General features: G+C 49.1%; 1 long non-coding RNA gene across 2 annotated transcripts; it reads left to right on the forward strand.

Annotated features, from left to right (window-relative positions):
- The first annotated feature begins 1962 nt into the window (after positions 1 to 1962).
- LOC115660162 lies at positions 1963 to 13833 on the forward strand. Of its 2 annotated transcripts, XR_004002759.1 has the most exons (5): positions 1963 to 2049; positions 2879 to 3151; positions 11894 to 12071; positions 13016 to 13103; positions 13367 to 13833. It is a non-coding gene; the product is annotated as an uncharacterized LOC115660162 (long non-coding RNA). The 2 variants fall into 2 exon arrangements; XR_004002760.1 differs by lacking the exons at positions 11894 to 12071; positions 13016 to 13103; positions 13367 to 13833 and adding an exon at positions 4171 to 5764.
- The last annotated feature ends 850 nt before the right edge of the window (positions 13834 to 14683 follow it).

Consider the following 14683-nt stretch of genomic DNA (forward strand, 5'->3'; position numbering starts at 1 on the left):
CGGTCTCTCTTTTAGAGCCAGAATACACAATTCCTTTCTGCGGGGAACTGACACCACTGAATACATCACGGGTCGGCAACCTTTCAGAAGTGATGTGCCAAGTCTTCATTTAGTCACTCTGATTTCAATTTTCACGTGCCAGTAATACATTTTAACGTTTTTAGAAGGTCTCTTTCTATAAGTCTATTATATATAACTAAACTATTATTGTATGTAAAGTAAATAAGTTTTTTTTTAAATGTTTAAGAAGTTTCTTTTAAAATTAAAATGCAGAGCCTCCCTTACCGGTGGCCAGGACCCAGGCAGTGTGAGTGCCACTGAAATTCAGCTCGCGTGCCACCTTCGGAACGCGTGCCATAGGTTGCCTACTCCTGGAACAGATGATATAAAATAGGGTGGCTGAGCAAATCAGAAAGATAAGTGTGATTTACAGCTTGGGGAATTGTTTAATGATTTTCCTTGGAACTTGTGATCCTGAATTTCACAGGTGCTTTTGAAACTCCCCCTCCCCCACAGTCCTTTGGATAAAGCACCCATAGAGACACCAGAGGGAAATCAGAGTCCTGTGGCTCATGAGTTACAAACTGGACACAGTTGACATTTGTGATCAAGAAGGGGCAGTGTCAGCTAATCAGCTCGGTTAGCAGAATAGAAATCACCAGGAGGTGTTCGGATTAGTGGGAAGTGGACCCTTGGAAATGTCAGCCCAGTGTACAGCAGTGACTAGAAAGCTGGGATGTATTAGATGAGGAGGGGAGGAAAGGAAAGCTCAGGAAAGGTTTTGTTAGAGTATGTTTAGCTAAGCAGACACTGTGCACTAAACACAGTGTCCATATTGGTCTGGAAGAGAGCAGCAAGAACATAGAGCTGGTAACCTCTGGGGAAAGGAGACAAGATCTGGGTCTGGCTACGCCCAAGGATGGAGGGAGTGAGACTGACGACTGTCTTCCAAAGACTCAGGCAGGATCACGTGGTGAGACAAACCTGATATGAACAAAGGATAAATCTCTGCTCAAGAGAGCACTGGGTGAAAATAAAGAGCCAGCCAATCATACACAGATTAGCTACCACGAGTAGCTAACACCCCTGCATTATCCTCTCGGACCCTGCCAAAAGAGAGGCAAATGCTGGCGTTCTCCAAGTCCCCGTCTCTCCCCAGCAGGGGACCCTCTCCCTGTGAGTCCTCTTGTGTAAGGATGGGAATTAGAAATAGAGTGAGTTCCTGGCTGTGCTTTTTTTAATAAGCTCCAGGATGCTTTTCTGGCTCACAGCTGTTGCACACTCTCTGTGGGAGCCAGGCCAAAGAGGAGGGTAGGACTGTGGGGGCAGGGAGTGCTTTTCTGCACAGCAACAGTGAACTGGTGCCAGCTGGCAAGGGAACCCAGAAGCTCTGGGTCCACGTCTGTGCTGCTCCACCCAGCAAAACCCTCCCTTCCCAGCCTATTGCCCTCTCTAGAAGGGTCAGTGTTGCAGAATGTTTTTTTGTTACAGTGAAATGGTGTAAACCGTTTTATCAAGTCAGTGCCCGACTGTCATAAAAACACAAACCTTACAAAGGAATTTCACTTAGAAAAGCACCAGCAGAGCACGTGTTAGGGAGCTTCTCAGGGAGGAGATGAGGAGGCTGGCTAGGAGCTGGGCTATTGACTATTTGCAGAGTCCTTAAGGACTCCCAAGGGCGGAGTGGAATAAGTAGGCCAATTCCACGGAAATGATCTTGGCTACAAAGGATCCCTCACAACTCCTTTGAGAATCAGGGATGGATGATAACCATGGCTATCAGATTCTTTATGGCCTGTGAGCTTGTGATGAGAGCTCCTTGGATTTCTGAGGCCAGGCACTGCTGGAACACAATGGGAAACCTCCAGCCAGGAGTCAGATAGGGGTGGTAATCTCCTTTTTTGTCACTCAGGACATAGGAGATAAGATTCTGGATGCAGCCACCAGGAAAAAATGCTGGCTTGTCAGGTTGTTGTGAGCATGCCCAATGGAATTTCGGCCTCTAGGGAAAACAGAGAAGTTGTGGAAAGTTGCATCAGTTATTCATGGGTAAGGCACCAGGTTTGTCACGGAGGTTATGGAAGTCATGGATTCCCTGACTTTCCATGGCTTCTGCAGTAGCCCCTGTGGCTGGCCCAGGAGCCGCCTGAGCAGCTCAGGCAGCCCCTGGGCCAGTCGCACTGGCTGCTGCTGGGGCAGTTTCGGACTCCCCCACCCCCAGCAACAGGAGTTTGGGGGGACTCAGGGCTGAGGGTGTGCGGGGCAGTGCTTATGTGGGGCGGGTTTCCCCAGGAGGGTGACAGGAACTCCCCTCCCTCAGCTCCTAGCTCCAGGTGCTGCCTCTGCCCTCAGGCACCGCCCCCGCAGCTCTTATTGATGCAGAATTGGGATGCAGGGCAGAGCGGGGCAGAGGCAGCATGTGCAGTGGGAGCAGGAAGTCACCGCTTCCCAGGAGCCAAGTACGGAACCTGCCTCAGCCCCATCAACCTGCCCCCACCTGAGCACCTGCGGTGTCCCCCTGGGCCACGACCTGCCCCCCAAGCACATGCGGCACTGCCAGGCTGTGCCCCCCGAAGACCCATGGTGCCCCCAGGCCAAACCGCTCTGAACTGCCCCGCTCCCAAGTTTTAGTCGGGGGTATATAGTAAAAACCAAGGACAGGTAACAGGCTGTGAATTTTTGTTTACTGCTCATGAGCTGTCCATGACTTTTACTAAAATGCTCATGACTAAAACATTGTCTTATTCATGAGGTGCTCGTGTGCCCCAGTTCCAGTTCTGCTGATCCAGGGCACGAGCATGCAGGCAGGGGTGGCAAACTGTCTCTCAGACAAAATACCCTCTTGCACTTATTGACGATTCCCTGGTGTTTTTTACAGGCTGGTTTTACGAGCTCTTAGCGAAGCAAGTCTGGCACCTTGGATTGCATTACAATCTTCACATCACGATATGGCTTCAGTGCATGGGGCACTGCTTTACCATCTGTCACTGCAACGTCATCACACAGTGACAGTGCAAAGCCGGAAACAAGATTTCAGGATGGATGGAAGCCCACCCAATCCCACCTTCCCTGCAGCCAGAGTGAGTGGGAGCACACCTTTCCCTCTTTAAAGCACCAGTTCCCCTGAAACGAAGACTAAAACACCGCGACTGTAAGTGTGTCCTCTGCATCTGGCTAATGCCTGGCACAATGGGGGGTTCCTTTTAAAAAAAATTGGACTGAAATTTAAAAACATTAGAAAACATTAGAAATTTAAAAACATTAGAAAGCCAGTGAAGGCTGCATTTCTCAAGTGAGGCAGATAGAAGGAAGCTACCATGTAGTTCTTTTTAACCATTGTCTTCTGCACACCTGGCAGAAATGCTTAGGCACAAGAAAGCACCTGATTGGTCATTCCTATGGTTGTCCAAAGCTCTGCCCAGGTTTACATGCAGACGCATTTTGAGAAATCTGCACCCAAGCAGCTCCACCATGGTAGCAATGGCAGATCTGCTAGTGCAAATAGGGCATAGGTGTTGCTAAACATTGGTAGTGATAAATATTTGTATTACAATAGCATCCAAAGGCCTGGTGCCCTATGGTACTGGATGCTGGTGCAAGCATAGAAAAGCGACAGTCCCACTCTTACCATTCACTTATTGTTTTCCCTTAGCTCTAGTTGATACATACGATTACTGCTTTTAATTTATAAGCCAGATCAGGGCCGCTCGGGGGGAGAAAGTGGGGCAATTTGCTCCAGGCCCCACAGGGGCCCCCACTAGAATATAGTATTCTATAATATTGCAACTTTTTTTAATGGACGGGGCCCCTGAAATTGCTTTGCCCCAGGCCCCCTGACTCCTCTGGGCGGCCCTGAGCCAGATCCTCAGCTGGCGTGAATCAGTAGATCACCATGGGTGTTTCATTGACATTAACGCAGGCTTGCCCGGAAAGGTGCATGATGCACATGAACAGCCAATACCTGTTAGTGGTTGTCAATCCTTTCTCAAAATGGGTGGAGGCCTTTCCTTTGAAGACCAATACTGCAAAGGCCACAGCCAAGGTCCTGGTACTACTGCAGAAGCCATGGAAAGTCACGGAATCCGTAACTTCCATGACGTCTGTGACAAACATGGTGCCTTACTCATGAATAACTGATGCAACTTTCTACAACTTCTCTGTTTTCCCTAGAGGCAGAGATTCCATTGGGCATGGAATTCCATTCCTGACAAGCCAGCATTTTTTCCTGGTGGTTGCATCCAGAATCTTATCTCCTATGTCCTGAGTAACAAAAAAGGAGATTACCACCCCTATCTGACTCCTGGCCGGAGGTTTCCCATTGCATTCCAGCAGTTCCTGGCCTCAGAAATCCAAGGAGCTCTCATCACAAGCTCACAGGCCATAAAGAATCTGATAACCATGGTTATCATCCATCCCTGATTCTCAAAGGAGTTGTGAAGGATCCTTTGTAGCCAAGATCATTTCCGTGGAATTGGCCTACTTATTCCACTCTGCCCTTGGGAGTCCTTAAGGACTCTGCAAATAGTCAATAGCCCAGCTCCTAGCCAGCCTCCTTCTCTCCTCCCTGAGAAGCTCCCTAACGCGTGCTCTGCTGGTGCCTTTCTAAGTGAAATTCCTTTGTAAGGTTTGTGTTTTTATGACAGTCGGGCACTGACTAGATAAAACGGGTTACACCATTTCACTGTAACAAAAAACATTCTGCAACACTGACCCTTCTAGAGAGGACAATAGACTGGGAAGGGAGCAGCACAGACGTGGAGCCAGAGCTTCTGGGTTCCCTTGCCAGTTGGCACCAGTTCACTGTTGCTGTGCAGAAAAGCATTCCCTGCCCCCACAGTCCTACCCTCCTCTTTGGCACGACTCCCACAGAGAGCATGCAACAGCTATTAGCCAGAAAAGCATCCTGGAGCTTATTAAAAAATCATAGCCAGGAACCCACTCTATTTCTAATTCCCGTTCTTATGCAAGAGGACTCACAGGGAGAGGGTCCCCTGCTGGGGAGAGACGGGGACTTGGAGAACACCAGCATTTGCCTCTCTCTTCGCAGGGTCAGGGAGAATAATGCAGGGGTGTTAGCTACTCGTGGTAGCTAATCTGTGTATGATTGGCTGGCTCTTTATTTTCACCCAGTGCTCTCTTGAGCAGAGATTTATCCTTTGTTCATATCAGGTTTGTCTCACCACGTGATCCCGCCTGAGTCTTTGCTATCCTTGGGCATAGCCAGACCCAGATCTTGTCTCCTTTCCCCAGAGGTTACCAGCTCTATGTTCTTGCTGCTCTCTTCCAGACCAACATGGACACTGTGTTTAGTGCACAGTGTCTGCTTAGCTAAACATACTCTAACAAAACCTTTCCAGACAACACATTTCCTGAGCTTTTCTTTCCTCCCCTCCTCGTCTAATACATCCCAGCTTTCTAGTCACTGCTGTACACTGGGCTGACATTTCCAAGGGTCCACCTCCCATTAATCCCAGCACTTCCTGGTGATTTCTATTCTGCTAACTGAGCTGATTAGCTGACACTGCCCCTTCTTGACCACAAACGTCAACCGTGTCCAGTTTGTAACTCATGAGCCACAGGACTCTGATTTCCTCCGGTGTCTCTATGGGTGCTTGAGCCAAAGGACTGTGGGGGTGGGGGAGTTTCAAAAGCACCTGTGAAATTCAGGAACACAAGTCCCAAGGAAAATCATTAAACAGTTCCCCAAGCTGTAAATCAAACTTATCTTTCTGATTTGCTCAACCACCCTGTTTTATATCATCTGTTCCAGGAGTAGGCAACCTATGGCACGCGTGCCGAAGGCGGCACGCGAGCTGAATTACAGTGGCACTCACGCTGCCCGGGTCCTGGCCACCGGTAAGGGAGGCTCTGCATTTTAATTTTAAAAGAAACTTCTTAAACATTTTAAAAAAAAACTTATTTACTTTACATACAATAATAGTTTAGTTATATATTATAGACATAGAAAGAGACCTTCTAAAAACGTTAAAATGTATTACTGGCACGTGAAAACTTAAATCAGAGTGACTAAATGAAGACTCAGCACATCACTTCTGAAAGGTTGCCAACCCGTGATGTATTCAGTGGTGTCAGTTCCCCTCAGAAAGGAATTGTGTATTCTGGCTCTAAAAGAGAGACTGAGGATTCCCAATATTTGGTGTTCCACCCAGAGGTGAAAGTAACTGAGGACACTTACCAGTATGGGGGGGAGGGGAGCTTGGGCAGAAGGGGCGGGGCTGGAGTCAGCATCCCCCAGCCAGCCCTTCCGTGTCACCTGGCCTGCGCCACCTGGGGCTCCCGTGTTGATTTAAAGGGCCCAGAGTAGTGGCGGCAGTGGTGTCTGGATCCCCGGGCCCTTTTAAATGGGGGGCCCCAGGGCAGCTGCTCCCGTTGCCCTCACCCATCAGCAGCTGGGGTGGGAGCAAAAGGGGCAGGGACGTTAAAGTGCTGCAGGGTCTTTTGCCGTGGCAGTGCTTTAACGTTGCTGTGCTCCCCTCGCCAACAGCGGGGTGGTATGTAGCAACATTAGAGTGCTGCCGTGGCAAAGGGCTGGGAATGGGCCGGTGCGGGTTCTTACCGGTACACATTACCAGCTCACTTTCACCCCTGTTTTTAGTACATATTCCCCCTCTGGGCCTACAATTAAAACAATTGGTATCCCGAAAGGAAACCCACCTTATCCAAATTACAAATGACATGGATACGGCAGAACAAGCTATTGTCCAGTTATTAGATGGGGAAGTGTAAACGGGCACACACTCACCTGGTGGCACCTTCTGCTAGTCCTCTGTGGGAATTAGCTCATCCAGCCTCCAGAGCATGCTCTGCAGGTCAGTGTCCTGCTGCCACTTGGCCCCCATATCCCTCCCAGGACCCCAGTGCCCCTTTAACTGGGTGCTGCCCCTGGCAGTACCCCCACAGTTCTGGGTCTCCCCTCCCCAGGGGAACCCTCACCCACTATCTCCACTTCATCTCAGTCTTGGCTACTGCCCAGGCACCATCTGGCCCCCGTTCATCAGGGCAGACTGCAGTATAAGCCGCTCATCACAGGCAAAGGGGGTCAGACTTGCTGCCTCTGGCTACCCATGGGCTGCCCCTATAACCCAGTACCTAATAGGCCTTACCAGGCCTGCAGCCTGGAGCTTTCCTAGGCCAGAGCTCCATGGCTCCTTTGGCCTTTCCCCAGCCCTGCTCTGCTCCAGATACCAGCTTAACCTCCCTGCAGCCAGATCCTTCTCTCCCTGAACACAGAGAGAGACTGCTGAGCTTCTAGCTCCCAGCCTCTTATATAAGGCCAGCCTCACTGGGGTGTGGCCCAGCCGCCCCTGCTTCCCCATTCAGCCTAGTAGCTGCTTTCCCTGCCACAGCCCTCTCTCAGGGCTGTTTTAAGCCCTTCTGGGCAGGAGCGGGGTAAGCAGCCCGCTACAGGAAGGCCAAGAAGTAGATTCTTCCTAGGAGGAAATTGGATTGAAGAGATGGATTATTAGAGATGATGTTGCAACCGGAATTGTTTTAATCACTTTAGGATGTATGCAGTGTAAACTCAAAAATGACAAAGGCAAACACCTCTGGTACAACCAACTGAATATGCCTCTATAATGCCCATGATCAGGGCCGGTGCAACCATTTAGGCGAACTAGGCGGTTGCCTAGGGCGCCAAGATTTGAGGGCGCCAAAAAGCGGCGCCCCCAAAAAAAGTTTTTAAATGATTGCAGCCGCTGCTGCTGGAGAGGTAGTCTGAGCTGTCCGCAGCAGCAGCTACCTACAGCCGGCAGCCCAGGGTGCCCCCGAGGCCAGCGCGCAGCCACGGCAGCCCGGGGCGCCCCCGGTGTCAGAGCGCCGGCGCGGCAGCCCGGCAGCCCAGGGGACCCCTGGGATCAGGGCGCAGCCGCAGCAGCCCGGCAGCCCAGGGCGCCCCCGGGGTTAGCGCGCAGCCGCGGTAGCCCGGGGTGCCCCCGGGGTCAGGGCGGCAGCCCAGCAGCCCAGGGCGCCCCCGGGGTCAGGGAGCCACTGAGGCAGCCTGGCAGCCCATGGCGCCCCCCGGGGTCAGTGTGCTGGCACGGCAGCCCGGCAGCCCAGGGCGCCCCCGGGTCAGCGCGCGCCACCATGCGGCAGCCCAGCAGCCAGGGGCACCCCCGGGATCAGGGAGCCGCTGTGGCAGCCCGGCAGCCCAGGGCGCCCCCGGGGTCAGGGAGCCGCTGCGACAGCCCGGCAGCCCAGGGCGCCCCTGGGGTCAGGGTGCCGGCGTGGCAGCCCAGCAGCCCAGGGTGCCCCCAGGGTCAGCACGCCGCCGTGGCAGCCCAGAGGTTCGGGCTAACGGTGGCTGCGCTGACCCAGGGGAATCCCTGGGCTGCAAGTAGAGGCTCAGAATCCCTCTCCCTCCCAGAGCAGGGGCTCCAGCCTCTGCAATTTTTCTCGTTGCCCGGCGGGAGCGCCAGCGGCTGGGCAGAGCTGCGCAGCTCTGCTTAGGGCACGTGGCAGGGGCCCTGCAATAGCAGCGCAACACGAGGGCTTCGCTTCTGGAGGAAAGCCACGGCTGCCCCCTGGCTCAGCCTCCACGTCAGCCCCAGCGAGGGGCAGGAGAAGAAAAGAGCCTCAGCAGTGGTCTGGTGGAGCGGAGGAAGAAAGAGGACCCTAGCGCTCATGCATTGGGCAAGGTAAGCAAGTGCCTCCCCACAGGTCGGCCTCAGGTGCCTGTGCTTCTGCCCCCTTGGTCCTTAGCTGGTCCCTGCTCCTGCTCCCCTTGTGCCTGGACGGCTGGAGAGAACAGCAGCCTGCAGAGCTGAGCTGCCCCAGTGCCCCCAGGCACCCCCCTGACCCCATCACCCCCCCACAGCCCTGACCCCCCTGCTCCGAGCCTAGTCCTGAGCTGGAAACCCCTCGACCTCATCCCCCCACAGCCCTTACCCCTAGCTCCGAGCCCAGTCCCTCTGAGCTGGAAACCCCCTCGACCTCATCCCCCCCACAGCCCTGACCCCCCAGCTCCAAGCCCAGTCCCTCTGAGCTGGAAACCCCCTGACCCCATCCCCCCCACAGCCCTGACCCCCCAGCTCCAAGCCCAGTCCCTCTGAGCTGGAAACCCCCTGACCCCATCCCCCCAACAGCCCTGACCCCCAGCTCTGAGCCCAGCCCCTCTGAGCTGGACACCCCCCTGACCCTATCTCCCCACATCCCTGAACCTAGCCCCTGTGAGCTGGGCACCCCTGAACCCAGAGCCCAGCTCCCCACCCAGCCGTGGGCAACAACAGCACCACCCCCAGGCAACGACAGCCCATTGGTACCAACCATCACAATCACCCAGCAACTGCCCATTATGTAATTGCAAATGTATACACACCATTACAGCTTTTAATGTTTTTAAATAATGTATTTAGTTTATTTTCAAATTATTACAAATTAATTTTTGAATGTATTTCACTAGTTATTTTTTACATTTCCTAATACATGTTACTGTAGTATTGCAAATGTTTTATGGAAGGGGCCCCCGATTTTGCTTTGCTCAAGGCCCCCTGAGTCCTCTGGGCGGCCCTGTGTGAGTTTTAAGCCCTGCTGCTGTGTTTTGCCTGCAACAGGCAGGCCTAAGCCTGTGAGTGACCCCCATAGCAGCTGCCTGAAGAAGTGCTTGGGGGAATCGTGCAGAAGGAGCGTGATATTTGTTTGAGTTCTCTCCTCATGGAGGCTATGCTCCACTTGGTGCAGGACAGCAGTCTCAGCAGGACTCTAGGCCCAGCACCTTGCCTCAGTTTGTAGATTTGTAGTGCTCCCATCACCGGGCTCAGTCTGGCACCGCTACCCCTCACCAGTGCCCAAGAAGCAGTCAAAAAAGTTGGATGGACTGGTTAGGTTAGTTGTCATGCTGTTGCTTGGCCAGTGTAGAGACCACTGAATGCATAGTATTCCTCTATGATGTTCTGTCCTGAGCACAATTGGCATGTTATGAGGTAGTGCCTGTGAGGGACAGGTGTCTGTTTATGTATCCAGCCATCATGTCTTAGGTCTTCTGCGAGGGGAGCTTTTCCATCCTGCTTTCATAGGTGATATCTGTGATGCTCTGGTAGACATCTATGAAGACAATACTCTGACAGGATCATCTGGCAATACATCACGAGTTGATGCAAAGGCTCTTACAAAAGCCATTTCTAGTTTCAAGTTTCTTGTTTCTCTTGTTTTGTGGTCTGACATATTGTTTGAGATCAACATAACTAGCAAACAACTTCAGGCAAAAGAATTTGATATATGTGATGCCATTAATCAACTTGGAGAAACCAAGAGGTTTCTTGTGGGCTGCAGAAGTGACGCAGCCTTTGAGAAAACATTGGTAGATGCAGGTGAACTTGCGGAGGAGTTGGATGTACTGGCACTTTTTGAACTAGATCCAATCCGTATTAGAAAGAAGAGGAAGCAGTTCACATATGAAGCAGATGACGAACCTATTTATTATCTGAAAGAAAAATTCAAAGTGAACTTTTACTTTGCAGTCATTGACACAGCAATACATTCAGTTGAAGAAAGATTCACATTGATTCAGCAAATTAGTTCAGTATTTGGCTTCATATATGATGTTTACAGTTTGCAAAATAAAACACCAAAGCAAATTATGGAACATTGCTTGAATCTGGAGAAAGCTTTGCAACATGGTGAATCCAAAGATATTGATGCCTTTGACTTGTGCAGTGAATTGCAAGCTATTGCAAGACGAGTCCAAAGGAGTTCATCACCGCAAGATGTATTGAACTTCATATGGGAAAATAAGCTGACAGATAGTGTCCCTAACACAGTTATTGCTCTTCGCATCCTCTTGACTCTCCCAGTTTCTGTGGCCAGTGGTGAGCAAAGCTTCTCGAAGCTCAAGTTGATAAAAACATACATGCGAACATCAATGTTGCAACAAAGACTTGTTGGGCTATCTACCTTGTCAATAGAACATGACATTGCTCACAGCATTGACTTGGAGGAACTTGTTTCTAAATTTGCTAAACTTAAAGCACAGAAACATAAATTCTAAATTATAACATGTTATTCTGTGACTGTGTATTGTGTATAATGTATGTGATTGGGGGGGGGGCGCAAGATGGAAGTTTCGCCTAGGGTGCAAAATATCCTTGCACCGGCCCTGCCCATGATAGAGATATATCAAGAAATAGCGCCTATTCCCGCACATGAACTGTCTGTCCCTTCGTCAGTGTGATGTGGTTCTTTAGTAATCACCCCGTCAAAGAAGGGATTTGTAACCCATAGGATTACTTTGCTAGCTGTTATATATTACTGATCCACCCAAATGTATCAAATAATGTTTCTCTTTCGGAATTAATCCATTTCATATATGATTCTTATATTTTATCAGTATTAATTCCTATGAAATTAGGGTATGTTGAGGCATATGATATGTGTTTCCTAATAACTATATATAAAATAAGTTTTGCTAAAATGCATGAAGCCTACTGGCCTGTATCCAGCAAGATCAGCTATATAGCTAAAAGTATGATCAGTTAAGAGTAAGTCAGCACAAAAGCTAGCAACCTTTAGTAAAGATAGAAATGGTCCCTGAATTTTGGGGAACCGAAGGGAGGAACTACACACAACCCTGAATAGGTTTATCTGGCATCTGCAACCGGTTGGTAACCACAGGGTACACCACAAACCTGGAAATGGCCAAGAAAGCCTAGGCTGGCAGTTTTTGGAGTGAGATAATCCTTATTAATATTAGAGAGTAAGAGTCATAATCCACTAACCTATAGGAGAAGAGTACCCATACATTTCTTAGGGTACAGAAATAAGATTTGGGTCTAGTAGGTTGGGCCTGAATTGTGTGATAGTTTATAGGCTCCTGACACTATGTAAGGATATCTTAGGGAGCTTTTTTTTCTTTTCTTTGTTCTTCTATCTTCTATAGACTATCCTCTATCTACCTATCATTCCACCGTCCATCACGTTATCAGCTGAGCTTGTGCAGTACAGTAGAACCACTCAACATTCCTAACCATTGGGGAAGCCAGAACCATGGTGTTATCGGGCATGCCAGGAGTGAGGCTGGTCCTTCACCTCCTATTACCAGGTCCTCAAGGAAAAGTGTGAGTATGTTAGCTTAAGGTACTTATAATAGGAATGTGACCACCAGGAGCTCTGGAATTCCTTTACTGTTTTGCAGTCATAAGTTTTATAGCATTTATTATTCCTGTGTTACTTTCAGTAAAGCTTTTATCAATTTGGTATTGTCCTCAGTGTAAGTGTTTTTGCTGAGCACCCCGAGAGTCCTCCCCCAATATGGAACTCTCTGAGTTCTTGGACCCTGTAGTCTGAATTGGACAAGAACCTATAGATCTTCTGGTTGGAGGTGATTAGTGACGAGCCATAACAACTAGCCAATAAAATTCAGGTCAACATCTGTTGGGACTGGGAGAAACCTGATGTGGTGTGATTGTGACAAAAGGTTATTTAAACCTAAAATGTTTCGTTTGTCTGGGTGGCAAGGTAGGCTGGAGTCTAAGGGGATTGTCGGTGACTCCATGGTAAGACTGGTAGAGTGATCCCAGAGTGCACATTTGTTACTGGCTTGGTGAAATCACCAATTTGGGATGTCTGCCTTTGTTTTCTGACACCGTGACCTGAGATTGGCACTCACAACTGTGAGCCACTCCAGGCAGCGTGACACCATCTATACAACTGTCAAATACGGGGGAAAGGGGTTCTTTCTAAAAACTCTCTCCAGCCAAAGGGAAAGAGAACAAGGAATGTTGTTAAAATAAAAGCTGATCTTAATATTTTACAATTCAAATGCTAGAACTGTTTTTTCCTCCTTTTCTGTCTCTGATAAGGGTTTTAAAGGATTTTTAATGGTGTTTGTCATGGTATTACGCTGGCTAAGGTCTCTGGGTATCAAACACTGAACCTTATTTACAACTGTTTAATGTTGAACATAACAGGGTCATGTTAACGCCTTTGACTCTTTGGGCCTACATATTCCATCAGAATTAATACAACAGTGCTCTTACAGGCAATACTCACCTTCTTGCAGGCACTGAGTCTGGACATAAGACAAAGGAACAGAGCATTCAGCTGGGAAAACATTACAACAATAAATCAACCGTGTCCTTAGATGAATTGTAAGTAAAATACCGACCTCCCCAGTATCTTGGTCAGTAGACTTTAGTCTCAATTTCCTCACCAGCTTGTGTTAATGGCCAGTGGACAAATATCCCCTTTGTCCCATCTATACCCCACTCATGGTTTCTTATTAGTAGTTAGTGAAATTCCCAAGCATGGGCATGCACTCAGGCATGTCTGTCTCCAGTCCCTCAGGAGAGGTGTTATCTTGGATTGTGAAAGAGATGCCTTGCCAATAACGCTACCTTTCCTCTTTCCATAGTGTTCGATGTACTACAGCTCTAGCAGGGCACCTGGCCACATGTCATTGCCTCTACAACTTCCGATCTACGTCCTTACCAGAGTTCACCCTTCCCAGTTCACACAGTCTTATCATCACTTTGTAGAGAAAATTAAACATCGCACAGATTTCTAGAGCAAAATCCTTATTTCCAAGCACTTGCCATTCCCCCACCCAGTTTCTCCCTGTTTTGTTTCCAGCACCACTGCCCAGCTGTGGAAAATAGATCATGGTTGTGGTGACTCCTTACTCAGAGCGTGCTCAGTACAGTTGTTCTGCCCTTTCACACAATAAGGAGACCAACCCTTTAAAGGCCCTGCTCCCAAATCTTCAATAACTAGTAACCAAAATAACCAAACTGTTCACCCTGAGATCCTTACTGAATGGGGGAGGCAACCTAGTGACAGATGGTGTGGAAAAAGCTAATGTACTCAATGCTTTTTCTGCTTCTGTCTTCACAAACAAGGTCAGCTCCCAGACTACTGCACTGGGCAGCACAGCATGGGGAGGAGGTGAGCAGTCCTCAGTGTTGAAAGAATAGGTTAAGAACTATTTAGAAAAGTTGGACGTGCACAAGTCCATGGGTCCAGATATAATGCATCTGTTAGGCCTGAATAAAGATGTAGCAGACAAAACCAGGTATGCCAACCTGACCAAAGTCAGGCTAACAAAGGTTTGTGGGTAATCCCTAAGTAAAAAAGAACTGAAAAGCAGCATATCTCACGAAGCGCTGGGAAAAAGTAAAATAAGGGAGGGGCTGCATTCCTGGTATAGTACCAATTGTGCTGTGTTAGGAGCAGTTCCTTTGAAGAACTGATAAGAAATCCCAGCCTCCCTGTTTTCACTCCTTGGTTCAGTTCTCTGTCTGTTTTAACTCCCCTACATTCCTAACTTCTGGTGCTTGCTAAAATATTGTTAATCACCTAATGCTGTAAAACATGTATACTAAAAATGTCTAGTTTCTAGTTGTTAAAAAAAGGGGGTGGGTTGCTCCAGTAAATAATTTATAACGCAACAAAACTGTCTATATAGGCTTATACTAAAATGTAAAAAGCAGGCTGGTTCTCTCTAAAAATGACCTGCTCTCAATTAATGCGTGCACTTGTCAATAAAGAGCTTTTGATCGAACCTTGCTGGTGTTGCCTGTCTCTCTCACGGTCAGACAATGAACTTTGTCCTCTGGGTTAAGAGTTCCTAACACATCCAAGGGTGCTGAGAGAGTTGACTGACGTGATTGCAGAGCCATTGGGCACTATCTTTGAAAATGTGTGGCGATCGGGGGAGGTCCTGGATGATTGG

The sequence above is a fragment of the Gopherus evgoodei genome, chromosome 12, assembly GCF_007399415.2.
Source record: "Gopherus evgoodei ecotype Sinaloan lineage chromosome 12, rGopEvg1_v1.p, whole genome shotgun sequence".
Classification (NCBI taxonomy): domain Eukaryota; kingdom Metazoa; phylum Chordata; order Testudines; family Testudinidae; genus Gopherus; species Gopherus evgoodei.